Consider the following 21,030-nt stretch of genomic DNA (forward strand, 5'->3'; position numbering starts at 1 on the left):
TATTATAATATAGTCAATGTATTGATGTACTGTTGATTCAATATTTGTATTTTATCTTATTGCGACTGTTAATACGTTATCTTAGTTGTATGAATGCTAGTGGATTTTAAAATAAAAATATTGTGTACGTTAAAATAACTTATTTTACGAGCAAAATATTTAGTTACATACAGTGTTACTTTGTCGACACCTATTTAAATATACGTCAGTCAATGTATTTTACGCGTTACAATATCGGATTCAAGTTAACCGAGTCGTATAATCTGATTATGAATAAACATGCACACAAGAAACACGTCGAATTCAATACGTTTTGAACAATAACGTTTACAAAGATAGTATAGGTACATACGGGCGGCTTTATTTGAAGAATTGAAACTGCTCCAACAATATTTTGATTGCGTGGGGAGGTATTACCTACTCAAAATCCAATATTAAAAATGTCCTTATATCTCTTTACAAATAGTATTGTTGTCAAGACGTACACCAACTGTAGTTGACGTTTATATGTGCGTGTTTGTCAATAATACGACCGAGGGATTCTTCACGCGAAACAGATTAATATCCATCATACCCCAAGTGACGCACACTATCGGTTTAATACATTATATTTTCAAACGAGATACCGAAAACTATGCACAAAGAACTTTTGCCAGTAATAAAAAAATAATTTAAACGTCGATATCATTAGAGCAGAAGTAAAAAAAGTGTTGAGTATTTTTTTACGGGTGAGGTCTGGAATAATAAAAACGTATGCAACACGTGATTGTGTGTTATGCCGAGATAAAAATAATAAAAAACTTGACTAAATAAATTATTTGAATTTTCTTAAATATGAACATTTAGGTATAACAATATTTAATTTCACTATTAATAAGGTGGTTGCATTATTGTCTTCCATAGTAGATTTTGATTTGTCAATACACATTTTAGCACTTTTATGATTGTTATAAATCAGAAATTATAAAAATATACTGTATAATATAAATCTTTTAATTTATCAACTGGGAATTCTTGAATATGATGTGTATATATGTATATAAAATATAAGATATAATCTAATTATATATAAATTATTTCATAACCCAAACATTTATTTTAACATTGTAGGTACCTTGCAAATGTTTTTGATTCGTTGTAGGTATATCTCATAACTATGTAGTTCTCCAAACGTATTTTTGCACTATTATTATTATCATTAGCAGTATGTCCAGTACCTATAATGCATCAGAAATAAGTTTATCTTAGAAGATTACACTAAATTATACTCATCAGTCATCACAATGTCTAAAAAAAAGGTTGCATAACCTCCCACCTCTCGTTGTTATCCATCACTAGTAAAATTATTGAATTATGTTATACACAATTGTAATACATCGACTATTTCGCTTCTTAAGTTATTGTATACTTAAGCTATTCGGTACGAAAATAAACCAATATTCGCTATATAATGAATACAAAATGTACGCACATAAACCAAATTTCATATGCTTATGATGGTGTAGGTAAACTAAACAACTAAGTTAGTGACGAGTATGATCGAGCACGGAATAGTTTATCTTTCAAGCATATCCTTTCCATAAGAAGACATCTTAAGACACACACAGAAACAAAGTACGTTCTAGCACACTTTATTAAAACTTAACAGAGTTAAGTCTAAGAGTTGATCCACTGTTCGTCCGTTATAGTCTTTACTCCACTCAAAACTGAATAAAAATTGCAATGACTATGGGCCTATATTATATAAATATACGATACGTGTAGGTACCTGTCACGTGGAAAAAGTACTTATACTCAGTACTTACTGCAAAACATTATTCTCTTAAATTATATTTTTTATAGGTATTTTGTCCGACTTTTTTTAGGTTTATATTCGAGGTTAATCTAATCTAATATTATACTTTTATTCCACTTAACTAAACCAATAACAGCTTTTTTTGCTCAATAAAATCACTAGATTCCCTTTTTCTTCAACCTCCACTTTAAAACAGTTTCATACGACCAAAACGGCTTTTACACATTTAATGCGTGTATGATTTTGTAGATGAGACAGATGAGTTACTTCATTGATGGATTTTTTAGCCTTTAATGTTACGATTTATGATTTTTTAAATACAACACATAATGATAATTTGAAAAAAATAATGAAAAATTGGTTACTTACCTACCTACTACTATAATTTTACAAGACCGTATTCAAAAATTTGATTGGTTTATAATAAGTAATAATATTTGTATTAAAATACCAATTACTTCAATAAGCTGATGATTTGCTGATGGTTGCAATGTGAATGATGGCAATTATTGAATTTATTTTTGTAATATTAAATAATTAATGACAATACCTACCAGATTTTCAAATCTTTTATGCAAATCTTTTTGTATTATAAGATATATATAGGGTGGCTCGGCGAAGCTGAAATAAATCACGCCGCGTGAATGAGAGTAAGCAATGGCCGCTGCCACTAGATCTCGGATGGGTGACCACCCGGGTTCGTAGTGCATAAAAACCTTGCCACACATACACGTGTTCCTAACCAACCGTACCAACCATTCCAAACTTCTAACCCTACTGTACCAACCCTACCAACCTACAGGCTAATGACCTCAGTCGTCAAAGCCTTAAGCCTAATAAAAAAAAAGTAAGATATAATATAGGAATACCTATACTTCCATTATGTAAATTATGACTTACTAATTATGAACTATACTCTTCGATTATTTTAATTAATCGAAATGTATGCAGTATAATAAATCAAATCACCTAACCAAATGTAGAGATTATACTTTACACGTCTTATAAAATATAAACATATAGCCTATTTAAATTCAAATTATTATGTCCCGTTATCTAACTTTTTATTATTAAATAATTGAAAATTAAAAATTAAATAAATACAATTTTTCTATGACCTGAAAACAATGTTTCTTAATATGTTGTAACTTAAAATAAAATATATAAGTCATAGAAGTATAATTCATAAGAAAAACCTAAATTTTAAACAAAACATTCACTAAACTAATTAAACTAATTATAAACATTTCATAATATATTTTATCATTACAACTGTTAAGTATAAATAACAAAGAAACACTTTAAATACAATAACAACTTAAGAGAAAATCCTTTATTTATCTTGACATAATATGTAACAATAGAACAGTGCTTGGTAAAATACATTAAGTTAAGAAAATCTGTAAAGTAGTAATATAATACAACTAGTATAATATAAAAAAGTACAATTCAGTGTTGTATTTTAAATAAAATTATATAGATATTACCTAACAAGGAAAAAAATTATAAATACCTATTACTTTTTAAAATTGTTTATACCAGTTAAGTGTTGATTGTAGTTGTCCTAGGCGTATTTTCCTAACATTTTTATTATATGAGAACATTAAATGTATAATAAGTATAGTTTCTTTGGATCATAAAATTTAGTTCATCAAAAACAAAGATAAGACATTTTTAATTTTGAACTGAATTTTCTTCTTCAATTTGAACAAAAAAAAAAAAAAAACCACGAGGATTAACATCGTTGTATTATGTTTAAGAAAAATAAATAGATAATATCTTCATCAACAATAATTACCGATTATAAAAGTAAAATCAATTAATTCTATACTAATGAGAATTTATATTGTACCTATGTACCTAAACTATAAATTATAATTTGTACGAAATTGCGATTAGTGAAATTTATATATTGTTTAAAATCTTAATAAAACGTCAATTATTTAATTTACTATCTATTATAACTCACAAGTGTTTAAGACTATAACTTATCAAAGTGTAATAATACGATCAAATAGTTACCAACGTCCTTGGCTTGACACACGATAATATTGATTATAATTAATAATAATAATTATGTAAACTGATCACTGATCACTGTGGTCGAATAAATAATATATGACTTTTACAATATAATGTAGGACGGTGTCGACACGTTTCACATTACTATAAAATACCTATAAATTACACGGGCACAAACAAATTAACAGAAGCACTAACTGAAGCATAATCCACAGTGTACATAGGTACGAAACAAACTTCGGTTAGGTGATCAATCTTAAAAGGGATATACTTATTACTTCAAAATTTAATAAAATAAAATATCGACTAATTTATTACATTGCACACATTTATGTGGCTTACCGGTATATTATTTGATTTTAATAAATTTATGGTTTACCGATTTTAATTTTTCGTCAAGTCTATTTCAGATCACTTTCCCAGATTTTTAATATTTTTATTTTTTCTTCTCCAAAAATATAAATATTCCATTTCCTTTTCAGTACAATTTTTTTTAGGGTTTAGGGGGATAAAATAGATTTCAAGTAGACATGACAGCAAAGTTAAAATCTGTTTTTAGAATTCCTATCACTTCATTAGATCAGTCGCTACCTACGTTGGAATGAAAATATGTCTAAATTTCTATGTTCTACGTGTGTTAGACAAAGACATAAAATCACTGTTTCCAATCCCCTTAAACATAATTTCTTATATTTTAGATATTTTTAACAATGTATCTACAGAATAATACTGACACATTCATGTAAGATATTATTTATTATATAATTTTGTCATATAATTAAAAGTACCTACAATTTGTGAACTGTGTTTGAAAAAAACTTAAAATATTTTAGATCGTTTTAAATTAAATGTATATTAACATTTTAAACGTATATAGATAATTAAAAATTCTGAGTGGAGTGAGGAGTTAAGAAGTTTTGCAGTTTACAATTATATAAACATATTTTGTCTACCACTTTTTCTTTAACACTTTTTAAGTTAGATGCAGGGCTAGAAAGTTTTGTGTAGTATTTACCTTTAAATATCGAAAATCGATAATAAATGGTACTTTGAACGATTTAGTTTTTTTTTACCATCGGTAAAAATTAACGGCGGGCTTCTCAAATGGTTGAAGATATTAAACAAGTGTTGTTTTTACCTGTTCTAGGATTCTTGTAATTACAAAAGTTTTATTTTAAAATGTTCATCAACTTGAACTGTATCTTAAATTAAGTAAACGTGACAAAATTTTTAAACATTTTATATTTTAAAATGTTAAGAAAAGAGTACTTTACAAACATATCTCTCATGTAGAAATATATTACCTAATTGTTATGAGTAATTTATTTAATTAAGATTAAATATAATCCTACCATCTAATTAAATGTACATAATTAAAAAATGAAAATATTTTTAATAAAAACGTGGTAAGAAATTTGTTTTCCGTGAAATATTTTTTATGCATACAAAGCAGAAGTATAATATTATTTTAATCTAATTTCAATAAAATAAAACTTAAGTAAATGACAATTTTACTGTTTTGAAGATGTTGAAGATAAATTGGCCACATTCCATTTTGGCCTAATTTCAATTTCTTAGAGACACACCCAGTATCATCTATAATATTGTTTAGAATAAATAATAAAATTTGTAATTTTTATTTAATAAAATGAAAAACACAGATTTAGTAAAGTATATCAGACGTTTATTAATAATATTTTTCAATCAAAAATCTCATTTTTAACAGAAATATAAAACAGAAATGTAATCAAGTCCTAACAAAATCTAGAAACTTCATACACAACATTATTATAATATATTATTAAATAAATAAATACGTAGTGTTTAATATGACAGATATAAAAATATTACTTTGTTTATCGTACCTACAAAAAATTGTTTATTCACCGCATAAACATGTTTAATTATTTATTATTTGAAACATAATATTTTTTTCTATTTATTACATTGAACAACTGAAAGTGAACATTTATCGAAGACAATATTTTATTCACTGAAAAATATAATTTTGAAATTCTTATAACACTTGTTTTGTAGTTTTATCTTACAAACATATTATGTAGTAAAAAGAAATATAAATTGAAAGTTGAAGGCGTAAGACGATATTCTAAATGAGGTCATGAGGGCTACAGTGGGAACAATTTCGCTGGCAATATCCTATTAAGTAGAACTTATGGTATTTTAGGTTATAAAAGGAGAATTTTAAATAGATTAGAGGATAATAAATAAATCCAATCGTATACCTAGCGCCTAGTGGACATATTATAGTGTGGAAAAATGTGAAATAAAAACAGGAAACTTCTTTTGTCTTTGTATTATTATTATTATTATTATTATTATTATTATATCATTCTAGTATTATTTATTAGCTAAAACCCGAACCTACTGATTTAGATTCTAGTATAATGATATAGTTCGTAAAATTTACCATGTAACGTTTGAATGTTAGTGTTAGGAATTAATTGTTTTGCCCTTCAAGATAAAAAAAAAATGTCCTTAACAAATGCATTTGTGACCTAAAACCTCCAAAAAAATGCACTTCAAGTAGTCTAGCATTTAGTTTTTTGATATGAATAAATTATAAACACCCATTAATATTTGTATCGACAAAAATTTAATAAATTGTGTTTTCATTTAAATGGAGGTAAGTTTGTTTAATCATTAATACCATAATTTATTTATTTTTTTCATTGATCACTAGGCCCGGCAACTATGGCCATTAGTTGTGTTTTGTTTTTTTGTTTGTTTGTATAGGGGAGGGTACTTTTGGTTTGTAAACACGTGTGTGTAGTTTTGGCAGATTTTTAGTGGGCACCCGTGGGTATCTGCCATGCCCGGGTGGAGGATGGCGGCACTTCTCTTCGGACACCGTGACTTGCCCGAAGAAAAATGCCACCCATGAACCGAGGTTTGAACCAGCACCGGTGTGCGTCACAACCGACGCCTTAGTCCACTCGGCCACTCCGTCCCCCATAAATTGTATATTATACTATACATTCTTATTTTATAATTAAATGCATTATATAATAGTTTATAGCTGCATGGTCTATTAAAAAATAAAATATCTTCGTTTATTGCTTCCAAAATAATATGAACTATATAATAATTGATTATAAAAACTTCTACGGAAGTGGTTTTTAATAGTAAGAATATCTATTAAATTTAACCGTCCATTTTCTGTTCTCTAAATGTCAACATTAAATTAGAAAATACATTTTCCCTTCTCTAACCATTATATTATTTATTTAATGGTTGAATACAAATCTGATAAATGTTATCAATTTAAAATGTTTCTCTTCAATATACAACCAATCAGTTTGAAACTTGTATTACATTTTACCACTGAATAAACGTTAATAATAACGTATATTTTGCTTTCCTTTTACTCCGGAAATATTATTTCCACGGATGAAATACCTAAGCTTTAGGTACTACTAATTTATTCTTACATAACGGTTGAACAATTTATATAGAATTATAATCAGATACTTTTTTGTGCTCACTAATAATATATTTATATAACATATATTATGAAGTGTGTAATAATTAAATTTATAAAATGGAATATTATAACTACACAAAAAAAAACTCATCCACAGTTAAATTATAAGTACTTATACACAACGTATATTGTACATATACATAGACATATAGCATTTGCATAATATATATATTATAAATATGTACAATATTGGCATAATATTGATAGTTATGTATTTATATTAAATGTATTGGAGAATATAAGTAAATAAGTAAATTGGATATAATGTATTACATATAAGCACCAAGAATTTATTTTTAATAAAATCATTAAGTTCTGTTGCAATACATAATATTATAATATAAAAAAAGTTTATTATTTTCTATTGTGAACTAATAAGTTTTAAGTTAAATACAATCACATCTGTTCAGAACCTAAAATAATTGTATAAATACATTTAACAGTAATACTGAAATTAATTCAGTAGCTTATTGTAAAAAGTATCACAAAAAGAATGTACTGAAAAACTATTAAATTTCTATCTCTGTTCATCAAACATGAAATTATTTCCTACAACATTAATTATATTCGCAGTTATTAACAAATATTAAAAATATGATTAATAAATAATATTTTTTTGAAATTATTTTCTAATGTTTAAATATGAATGTTAATTTTTTTGTATTTTGTCAGTTTGTTCAATATAAATCGAATAATAAATAAATATTTGATATACACTTAAATATAATGCACCAAATTTACACATTTAACTAGTTAAATTTAACGAATATTTAAACGAAATTTAATATTAATGATGTTAAAAGGAGTTTTGATAAGTTAAACAATACATTGTTCTTAGGAATTCTGTTTTGAACTTAAATTCGTGAAGGGACGAGGTTTTAGTTTGTCTTTTTTATGTTTAACAAGTGTGCAACGGGACAAAACATGTATACCTACTACCAAATATTTACGAAATATGACCTTTAGTTGTTAACTAATATAACTTGGTACCTACATCTAAGTATTAAATTTAGTTTTAAAAATTATGATATTCATAAAAAAGGTAAGATCAATGTTATTATATATGTATATGTTATGTACATGTGCAATATAAATATTTAATATGTATACATCAAAGATCAAACACACGGCTAAAATTATTACATTAGCAAATTAAATTTCCATCTGATGTGAAGTATTTTATGTGAGAAAACTTATAAAATATATAATACAATATATTTTAATCGCATAACTTTAAAACAGTTGGTATAATACATTTTACCAAAAATAGCAAATTTTTGTATCAAAAATATTGAACCTTAGATTTTTGATATAGTCTGATATAGATAGGTTTTTATATATTAATATAATATTACAATTTATAAAAATATTTTCAAAAAATAATATCAGTAATTTACATTAAGTTTACTACTGCTAGGTACTGAACTTATTTGACTATTAGTATATATAACGTTGTTTCAAAGGCAGTTAATTTTATGGTTATTTGATATTTGATCGTATGCTAAATATAAGGTTAAATAATGGTTGAACATCAATCGTTTTGTGTAGAGGAATTTAATAGATAAAGTATTTATCTGAATATTATGACTCTTTAGCTCGTGCTAATCGGTATCATAAATATTTATAAATGTTTCTTCTTAATTTCAAAAACACGTTAGTACAACGTGGTAAGTCGTTATCAGTGTTTACTCAGTTATCTTGTGACATAAATTAAAGAAACTTAGGTTTTACTCTATATAAGATTTATTTTATAAATATAAATTATAATGCATTAATAAGATAAACTTACAAACGTAAAGGGATTTAGGTTGTATGAACCATGATTTATGATAGTGACCTTCAAAATATTTTATATTTAGGTATAAGTTCTTCAATGATAATCTATGGCCATTGCTAAATTATATGTACCTACTGATAAATTAACTAAATAGTAAAGAAATATAGTTAAAACCGGTGTTCCACTATACATTATTTATATATTATATTTACGTTAAATTGTGTAAACAATTATATTTTAATAGACATTTTATAAAATGGTTAAAATAGGATTTATATTTAAAATATAATAATTTAAAATAATGTTTGTTTGATCGAAAATAAATGTGTGTCTGTGCTTAAATGCATGTTATATTTTTAAGTACAATTCGTTTTTTAAAATCCTACATAAATTTAGTTTAATCTCACGAAAATATTTGAAGCTGTACAGTGTACACATTACGAGGAATAAATTTGAAGCCATTCATATTATATTCATAAATGAATTCTGAAAATTTGAAATTTTACTAGTTCTTACTAAAATACTACAAAAACTATGGTTACTCTGCTTTCTAATAATAAAGTTGAATTAATTAATCAATCATTTTAATGAATTATATACTATTCAGCATATTTTAATCAAAGATAGTAAAAATAGACTGAACATAACTTGAAAGCTTAATAATATTAAGGTATTTCAGTGCAGCTTCTCAGATGTCCTGTATTAAAACACTTCTTAATTTTCATAAATATTTCACTGAAATAAATAACTTCAAGGTATTAAAAAAAAAAATCATATAGGTGTTAGTGATTAGGTAATTGCTGATTATTATTTAGACATAAATTATTTAATATAACGTAGGTTCCGTTGTAATTGCATTTTTGCATGAAATCTGGTAAAAGTTGCGTGTCACCAGTCCATACTTATAACTATAAAAAAAAAAGGTGAGCATTATAAGGGTTAAGTTTATTTTTTACAGTGCATACCTATTATCCACATTATTAAATTATACTAAAAAACCATGAAAAAAATGGTTTAATCAATGCATTTTTCTAATTAATAAATAATTATAATTAGTAACAAATGTAAATGTAGAACTTAATTTGTGTGTACAATTCTGCTGTACATACTTTTAAACATATTATGTTACCAAATACCAGATGATATAATATAATTTATTATGCTTATTATAACATTATAATAATAGTTAATTACACCTTAATATTATAAATTCAGTGCAATTTTCTATTAAAATAAATTATTTCTAAAAAAAAAATCATTTTCAGTTAACTGAAAGCTAAAATTGCATTCAGTCACCATAGATAAATTATGTTATACGGGAACTGATAATTTAATCTTGCTTTTAGTTATTACTCATTTTTTTTATCGTAATTGTATTATCCACTACAGAAAAAGATGTCAACTCTCGACATCAGTGTAGTGAAATTGACTATCCAGGACGCCGTGTTACCTAGTTTTGTTATTACTTATTTTTATGTTAAACCACCTGAAGGCTTTTTATATAACAATCAATGATCTTAAAGTTTAAACAATACATTTCGAAGGTGTACATGAATATTTTTGGTAGGTATGCACAAAACATTTTTGGGTTATCAGAGCGATGGACCTTCGGAATTGTATTATTGAAAAAAAATTTTAAAAAATAACCAAAGAAGTCAGTATACTCTGCTATGGTTGATTCCAAGTGTACCTCGTCATTTTGTTGGTTTCTGTTTTCGATGTGTTAAATTTGAATTCAATGGTAAATAATTGCACACAAAAAACGATTTTGAGCGAATATGGTCTATTTATACATCCTATATTTCAAAGTACATTTTATTATATAATTATCATATGTATATTGACATTAGTAATTTATTTTTCTATTAGTTTTACTGTAGGTCGAACTAATTTTTGACTGAAACATATCGCATATTATATTAAATATAACTCATTATAATTTTATTTCATATAATATTACTAGATGTTTTTAAAAAACGTATTAGTCAATACCAAAGAACGGTTTGAATAGGTTCATGAAATAATTAAATTTAATTTAATCTAAATATATTAGATTCTGAAGGGAGTGATGAATGTTTATTGTTTTAGCAATGATGTGTGTTTTTAGCCAAAGATTGAACATTTTTTTTTTTATAGATTTTAGGTTAAAATTATATACCTCCTGTTAATTTTAGGTAAAATTAGATATTTTAACGAATAATAATAATTTTAGTTATTTTGTTGTATATAAAGCAAAATGGATACGATAAACTTTACTTTTGACCCCTTTGCCACTAGAAGCAAACCACTCTCAGGGTTAACGATTAAAGCAATATTACAGCTCCAAAAGGACAAATCACAAGAAGACCATCACTTTTCAGTGAATCTAAAATATGTGATAAATATCATATTATACATGATGATTTTGTATATTTAGATATTATAGTCACAGTGATTGTAAAAACGTAGGTACGAAAAAAGGAAAGGTATTGTCAAAATTGTGTGGTGACCGTTAAGTATACTTATATATAGTATATAATATAAGCTACAGGTCACTATGGAATAAAGACTATAAAGCCATTTAGCCATAAGCTATATTAAAGCATGTTTTATTAATGTATCGTAAATGTTTTCAAATTTACTAACTATTTTTTATTTATATTATAAATTATAATATATTATAGTATTTGACTTTGTACTTGTTCGAAAGTTTATTTTATATTAATCTGATAATAATAAAGTATTGCGAACCATTAAAATATACATAGCACACAAACTTACAATAATTGGACAGATTGTATGATATGTATGCTTAATATCGAAACTTAGACAACTTGATGTTATTACCACTTCAAAAGGAAATTTGAATTAATTAATTTGAAATTACCAATGATTTATACCGATATACTATTCAAACTTTTCTTCTATGTGCTAATATTGAGTAGTGCAAATAATCGTCAAACATAGGAATTAGGTATTACAATGTGTAATGCAAATAACGGAAGAAATCATATTGAGTAAAAACTTACTGTACACCGTATATTGGAGACTGTGACGAGATATTTAAACTAAATTTATAATAGATTAGGAATTATTGACGTCAGATAGACGAGTTTCCGTTAAAAATTCGATATTTTTTTGTGATATCCTTTAATTGGATTTATGGTTTGTATCACCGTAGACTTTAAAGGTATCAAGACTTCAAATTTATGAATACAAGATAACTAATACATTCGAAATATAAAATGTAATTAATACATTTATTTTTATTATTAGTTGCTAACTAATAAGCTATTTACTTATTTAAAACATTGCCCAAAAAAAAAAATTAAGATCTCTTCATCTCATTATTTTTTTCTAATGCAATTGGTTATTATAATTATCACATTACTATCTTGGCGATGTGAGAGTGGAGCTAAAAGAGTACAATATACCTTAGTATTTATATCTTGACTGATTTTTTTAAACTATTTAAATATTTATAAGTGATTAATATTAATTTTAATTTTAAACAACTATAATAATATTCAAGAGTTATAATAAAAACCATATTTAGATTTAAATTTAAAAAACTTTATTGTTGTAGTTTCAAATATTTTTTATACTAAAAAGTAAAAAGTTCTTAAATGCATATATTTATAAATATTAGTTCTAAAAACACTCCATCCATCAAAACTATTATAAAAATAAAATAAAATTATCTATACAAGAATTATATTGTTCGCAACAAATTATGTAAAGAATGCTTTTGACTAATGTTTATGACAACGATAACCCATAATTATTAAAATAATTTTTTTAATTTTTTTGTTTCTAAAAATGTATATTGTGCAAAATGTAATTTTACCCAAATTATTTTTAATTCATGAAAAAGATTTTCATATTATTCCATTTTTTTTTAAACCATAACATTTAAAATTAGTTAACGAATAAAGCCGGATTGTTTAATACATTAATAAACGTCGGTTGTATTTAATGGATTTTGCATACAGTTAATCACTTGGCCTTCATTATTTATTTACGATAGGTATCCATAAAGGCGTAAAAAACAATTCCCATTTTGACGTCTTTAAACGACGACCACCGCTTACTAGTATGAATGCTTCACGGTAAAAGGGTTAATTGTGTTTTTTTTATTAATCAACTAGCTAAACTACCTATTGAGTATAGACACCACCTTTTTTGGACGTAATTTAATCGAAATTATTCAACCGCAGTTGGTTACATGGGGATAGATAGCAACAACAACAAAAAAAAAATGGTCTCTTATTTTTCCTTCCTCCTTGAAAATACGAATATCCTTTGACAGCATAATTAATCAAGTCAGATAACCCATCGGCCATCTGCTTGCCCACGGCCACTTTGTTAAAAAGTATTAACTCGGTTTTGAAAACCGGCTAATTTGTGAGAGTGTTAGTAGGAAATGGGAAAAAAACAACTGTCTTGGACACATCTGTATGATACAAGTTATTATACTTATGGGTTACAGTGTAAAACTACCTGTATAACGTCCACCTAAGTCCCTTAATACACGCAATGGTATAAAATATTTTATAACCTACGAACCATATCTGAGCTATTTTTACCGTTTTTCTCGAAACAGCCTACAAAGTATAGTTAATGTTGTGCACGTTGATAATTTATTATATTTTATACGCAACTTAACTGCAGTGCGCATGTCATAACGAAAGAAAAAAAAAACTATTTTGTTTGTCTAATAAAATCAATAATCATTATAATAATAATCATTATTTCCCTGTTTGTATAAGTGAAAAAACTGTTAACACTATTATAATAAAATAGAATTAAAAAAATGTCAAGTATTTTATTCCACCCTTATGTATGTATACTGTATAGGCACTGAAAAAGTGATCACTAATAATTATTAAATTATGTAATTTTTAAGAATTTCATCCATATTTGAATTTTAAAACCATTTCAAATCAATACAGTTTGATAAAGACTTAGAAAAATTATCATAAAGTTTAGTAGAAATTTTTTTATAGGTTTTATATGCATATATCTTAGAAACGTATCACGTATAATAGGTACTATATAATAGTAAATGTTAATTATCCAAATATCAATCTAAATATGTATTCTTATCTTTATAATTTAACCATACTATTATTAATTTAATAGCTTTAATATATAATTAACATATATTGATAAATTTATCATTTATAGTAAATATTAATATTCTACTCAGAACTTTAAAAAAATTGTATTTTTTATAAATAATAAATAATAAAATTACTGTCAAAATATAATTTCGTAGTATTGGCGTATTGTCGGAATAATTATCACGTAAAGTATAATATAATATATTTTATCAATATATTGGTACCTAACTATTAATACCTTACTTCTGGATTAATTAAGAAGAGTAAACAAATGTAATATTATTTGGGATAGATACACATAATGTGGATGGTTATGCATATATTATTAAAAAAGGTGGAAATATATTCCACTCTGCAACGTTGTCAAAATAATAAATTACCATATACCTAACCTATATGCTGTGTAAATCCTGTAATATTTGTGTAACGAACATAAATACATTATAACATGTCAAAACCACATGAACTAAATTATCTGACGTGAATTATTAATAAAAATTATAATTTTAATTGTTAGCTCTAATCAAGTCCGATGTAGTACGTATGTAGTATTATTTATCACCGCATACGTGCAAAATACATTAACCGGTGTAGATATACATTCCAATTTAAACGTGAACGACAAGCTTATTCAATATTCAGCTTAGAAGATCAAAATTAGACCAGAAATTCTAATCAAAATTGTTACCCACAACAAAACCGTCGGTAATTGGTTATAATATAACACAGCGTTTATTTAGCATAAAACTGTCGGTATTCGTTGAATATATATATATATATTCACACTCGCTGAATTTATAATTAAATTCATAATAATCTAAAACCAAATTAGAATAAAGTTATTAAAAACAAATTTTAACGTAGGTATCCATATTTTTTTAACAGCGTTTGAAGTAAACATTTTCACGAAATTTATCAAAATCACGAAAACTGCATTATTTTATAACGAAAAATTCATAAAATGTTTAATGTTCATAACTAAAGTTTGAAAATTCGAAACAAGGTTCCATATAATATCTTATTTCTCATTATTCATATTGTGAATTATGAAAAAAAAATTGAGTGTAATTCCAAAAATATTTTTTAAAAAGTATGAAATTTAAATTTTAAAGAACTTGGATATTCCAGCTTAAAATTTCGGTTTTTCATCACAGGGTTTAAGTTTTTCAATGTAATTAAAAAATGTTTAACTGTAGATGCTGAATTTCACCGATACTTCAATTATAATTTTATTCACCTATTACAATTTTTAAAAAATTAGGTTAATTTTAAAGTATAAATAAGCATTTTAAAATGTTTTAGGCTTGATTAACAAGCTTGAAAATTTAATAGGAGATTCCATATAAGTTGTTTTCTTCACAAATCAAAAAAAAATTCAAGAAAATAAAGTGTTATTTTTTTAGAAAGCATTTAAGTTCAAATTTTGACAAAATTTTAAAATTATTTTATAGTAAAAAATGTATTGAATGTTCAATTTTTATATCTAAGACTTGAACATTTATAATACGTAATTGATGTCTACAAGCTACGATAATGGCTGTATTAGATATATAACTTTATAAAGGATGAAACTATATAACTATAAAAGTAACATACCTAATATTGATACATAAACGTATTAAACGTCTATATCATAATATTATGTGTAATATTGTGATTTCAAAAATACTATGAAACTATAATATCCTTTAAAGTTTTAAGTTTTTCCTAGCTTATCATCATAATATTTCTCAATTTTAATTGTTTATTTTTCCGATTGCTTGTCAAGAATACAATAATTTCACATAAATTGTAGTAATATTATCAGTGCCCCCCCCCCCAAATAATTCACATTTAAAAAGTATTCTTAACAAAACTGTTAACATAATATTATAATATTAAAATATTTTTTTCCCAAACATAAAATATGTGTACTTATATAATATTTACACTAATTACTTTTTAAACTACTTATAGCACCTTTTATTAATGACCTCTCTAGGTACTCAATAATATTTAACAATATGGGTACCTGTTACCTACAATTTGTTTTTAAACCATAACACGATTTCTAAGACTAAATCAGAATGGGGGTCATGGTGACTAAATTATATTCCCCCCCTAGATTTTTATCCAGTTACGCCACTGAATATAATGTATGAAATTTAGATCTACATTTTATTCTTTAAAATTTTAAAGTATAAGTGCCTTCGTAGTTACTTGCTTATTTTTTTGGTTCTGATTGTTAAAATGATTAAAAAATATTTTTGAATTACTCAATCGGATAAAACATTTTAATATATTTTTATTTTTATATAGTCATAAACAATAGTCTTGCAATGTCTTGATACAATCAATTTTTTAAACTATACAGAAAACGCATATGAGCTTAAAGGCCAGATAAGTGCATATTAGTGTTACTCAGTGGGTGTTATTTTATTTGTTTGTTACTTTCTTGAATTTAAGATAAGGTAGTTATATAAGTAGGGCACTGAAATGAATGAATTAATTTTCTTTTCATTTCAACTATTTTTAAATTAAAATACGGGAAAGAAAGCAGAACGATCATTCGTGTAATTTCCCACAATATATCACATAAATTATTTATGAACTGTGTTTGTTAAGATTGCTGAACAGTGTATAAAGGCCGGTCGCCATTGTTGATAATATATTCTCGTCGACTTGAAAAAACATGTTTTATGAAATTTTGTTGACTGTAATATGGTATCTGTTTGATATTTCTTATATATTTTTAGATTCTATTCGTGTTTTCAATAACTCAGTGCAACTTTTATTAGAATGGTAATCAACACTGTTACTTAATCAGTAGTATTGTTTTTGAATATACTGAATTTTACTCGCACAATGTTCATTTTTGTTCGCTAATATCCAGTACACACGACATTTTTTAACCATAATTACTTCATATATTTCTATAATTTCCGGAGAAAAATAATAAAACTGAAGTATACATATAAATTTCAAACAATATTTGATATAATTATTATAATTTATGGGTATATATAATTGTATTCATTTTATCTATAACGATACTTATATTTCATGTAAATTATACACTAAACATAAATACATATTTCATGCAGCTGATAATAATATATTTTACACTTTCGGTATTTTAAATCTGAATATTGAATTTATTTTTTTATTTTTCAAATCAAGCTTATATTTAAGTTACCTATACTTGTGTATTATGTTTTTGTAGTTGTCCAAACGCATAGGTAACTTAAACTAATCATTGTAAATGGTTATTGATTTTAGTAATAAATACTAATTAATATTAATTTGTTATTACTACTGTTTAATAAGCATTTAGAAACGAGTATTTAACCTTGTAAATTAACTCATTGTATTTACACGAATATATTTATATATATACCAGTACGAAACAAATAGGTGTATAAAACGTATTGCAGTTCAATATAGTTATTGAAATGTATACATTACACTTAGAATGAAAGTCGTTACCATAATGTTATGACCAATATTTAAAAAAATGTATATACGGTTAAACTATTAATATTTTATGTATTAAAAAATAAGTACAACATTTAATGCATTATTTCATAAGATATTAATCTATGTTAAGAGAATGTGAGAGACAATGCTTAGACAAATTGATAATATGTTAATCGTTCAAAAATATTATTATCTATGATTTTGCAAAGGGTGATTTTACTCTAAAATCACGAAAAAAACAAAAAAAAAAATAAAATGATTTTGCGTGAATTTATCTAGTCCATGTAGCGCGTGGGCCAGATAGATACAAAACTTACATTTTGCTGACATCTTAATACAAATCGAGTCGTTTAATATCCCGTCAATTCAATGCACGTCAATATTTTGCAGTTTTATGCATCAACAAATATTCAAATAATAAAAATAAATAATGACGTATTTGGTATAAAAAAATTACATAAATATTGTAGTATATTTTACGAAATTGAAAAAAAGTAAATTATTAAAAGATGAAAGCTAAATCAATATTATATACATAGAATGCTCACAAGATATTAAATAATAACGATGTGGTAAGAATTTTCGTAACAAAATTATTTAAAACGTTTTACAATTAACAAAATCAAATACAAATGCGTGAATAACAAATAACTAATGAAATTACATTTATATACACTCGGTATTTTAAAAATCAATATTTTATTTTTAAATCCAATTTAATATGACTACGGGTACAAAATTAAAACAAACGTTGTTTGTAAATTCAAACGTAAAATACAGGTTTGTGCGAAAAAAATAACAACGACGAATACATAAATTCGCTCAACATTTTTGAGCACAGCTAAGTTAAAACGCATCAAAATCAAAGCAAAAGTTTATTAAACTGCGTGAAACGAGTGGCAAGCAAAATCGAATCAAATAATATTCGTTCAATTATTATAGAGTTCTTCGATTAATCAGTTTTCAACTTCGTCAGCAGTTCCATTATTTCCAAAGATTAATAGCCTCAAACTTATAATATAATGTTTAGGTAAACTAAAATTAGTTTGTTTTTTTTTTCGCCTAACATTTCATCATATAATATTAACAACACGATGAATTTACGCCACACGTGAACTGGCGGCAATACGCTGACGTGTGAATTTGCGATGTATTAACTTGATACCTTCGTTTTAACTAGGTATGTATTTTAGTGTACGGAAAATGACGATGCGTATTTATTATTAAACACATAACAAATTTGCATATTTGTTGAAACTAATTATTTTTTCAATTTAAAATAATTATATAATACTCAACAAATTTAAATAATTTTTAGTTTATCAAATTGTATATAGTTTATTATCAGTCGCTATCATTATATGATAGTTTTTTTAAATAAGCAACATTGTAAAATTAAAACAATTTTGTGTTCAATCAAATTATTTTTAATAAATTATATTTTTTTTCATATTTCGAGAACATAACATTATTTAATTATTTTAATTATTAATAATTGTAATATACACAGTTACATTAGCTAAAATTAATTAATGAAATACGTGTTTATTAAATTTTCTTCGTTATTCTTTCTTTTTTGCAATGACAAGTTTATATAAACGAAGATATTTAATAATGAAAAATGTATCGATCTCGAATGTAAAGATATTAATTTAGGTACATTAACTATTCAATACCTATACAAATATATAATTTCAGTTATTTTAAACTAAATTATAAGTTTTAAATATCCAGTCAAAATTATTTGTTCAATGAATAATAACAATGTATTTATTTCTAATTAGTACTTACCTATTTATCAATAAAATATAAGCATTATTATAATCCATAAATCAAAAAAATTTTACTTAAACCATTAAACCAAAAATTATATAACATTTACCACATAATCGTTCAGAACAACATTAACACACTACTTTTTTTTTTTTAAGTAATAACTAAACTGAATAAATTATATAACTTTACAGTAGCTTAACATTTTTTTTTCTTTGGAAACTTAAATCAGTTTTTGGGTGCTTAAAATTTAAATAAGCGCTTATTTTGCTTAAAAATTATCCAAGTGTTTGTGGCTATTGATAAAGTATTTTAAAGTACAAATAACTAACAATAAATTTAAAAAAAAGTTTTTTTTGCACATAAAATCATAAACTCTTAAGTTTAGTCCTATATACACAATATACATTATTATACTAAACTTTGTTAGGTAATCATAAATCATAATAATATATTTAACACCCAAGATTTTTATTTTCCAACTCAATAATTTAATCGGACACAAATTTATAATAATAGTAATTATACGCTACATTATATCCTGAGTGAAAGTGAGTGATGGTATGACGTGCCTAACACCCGTTTTATGTATTGTTTTTATTTTTACAGTTTTTCATGATTGTCTGAAATAGGTACGATGACGTGTGCCCAGTATTTTATTACGATTCAAGTCTATGAAAAACGTTCTATATCAATTCGCCCAAAAACAGAAGGTCATAAAGAAAATCATTGTAATATATTTTATCCCATCGCATTACTCCAATTTACAATTTCCCAAAATTATTTATCATGTATCATCCCTCGCCCTTAATTTTATATCAACCGATCTCCGCCTGCGTATACCTAATCACAGTTTTAAGTATAGTATACAGTTACGCAACTATATTGGGTGAAAAGTCAAGTTTACAACGATCACGAAGACGCGTTTGTATTGTGTAAAATCGAATGTAATAAAAATATTTATTACGTTTGCCGTCTAGTAAACTCATGTCGGTTACAGTTGAGTACAGCCATCCCCGCCTCTTCCGATATTTCTACATTTATATTATATCATTGAACATTTATCGGGACGGTTGTGTAAACATCAGACCCGGGGTGTTATCCATAGAGTAATGACTCTATGGTGTTATCTGACTCGGTAATTGTTTACTATTAGTACATTTTAAGTACATTATCTGTGACGAATATAAAAAAATTAATAATAATAAAGCAACATAATATAGGTATATCAATATAGATGTGTATTTAAAGTTTCTTCTAGTAATTGCGCTTGCGTAGTATTGTATAACATATTATAATTGTTATTAATTACAAAGGTATTTAAAATCACGACAGGTGATGGATAGGAAATGGGAATCACGTGCAGTGCTTAGACACGACGATGACAAGACAGTCGACAGACACATTAATGTTCTAAACTTTGTAATGTGTATTATTTTACAAACATTTGTGTTACAGCTCATAATATTATTTAAGATTCTAAACGGAGCGATAAATATGTTGTTTTTACGATTATTTTATTTGTGTCTGTTAGGAGCTGTAAAAATGATTAGATTATTGAGTAGCTTATATTTTGATGAAATTTAATATTCAAGCAAAAAAT

At 25.2% G+C, this 21,030-nt stretch overlaps 1 protein-coding gene across 1 annotated transcript in view; it reads left to right on the forward strand.

Moving 5' to 3' along the window:
* LOC100572013 overlaps positions 1-21,030 on the forward strand; it is an 85,823-nt gene that overhangs the window by 57,522 nt on the left and 7,271 nt on the right. The window lies entirely within an intron of this gene.

This window comes from Acyrthosiphon pisum, chromosome A3, assembly GCF_005508785.2.
Source record: "Acyrthosiphon pisum isolate AL4f chromosome A3, pea_aphid_22Mar2018_4r6ur, whole genome shotgun sequence".
NCBI classification, from domain to species: domain Eukaryota; kingdom Metazoa; phylum Arthropoda; class Insecta; order Hemiptera; family Aphididae; genus Acyrthosiphon; species Acyrthosiphon pisum.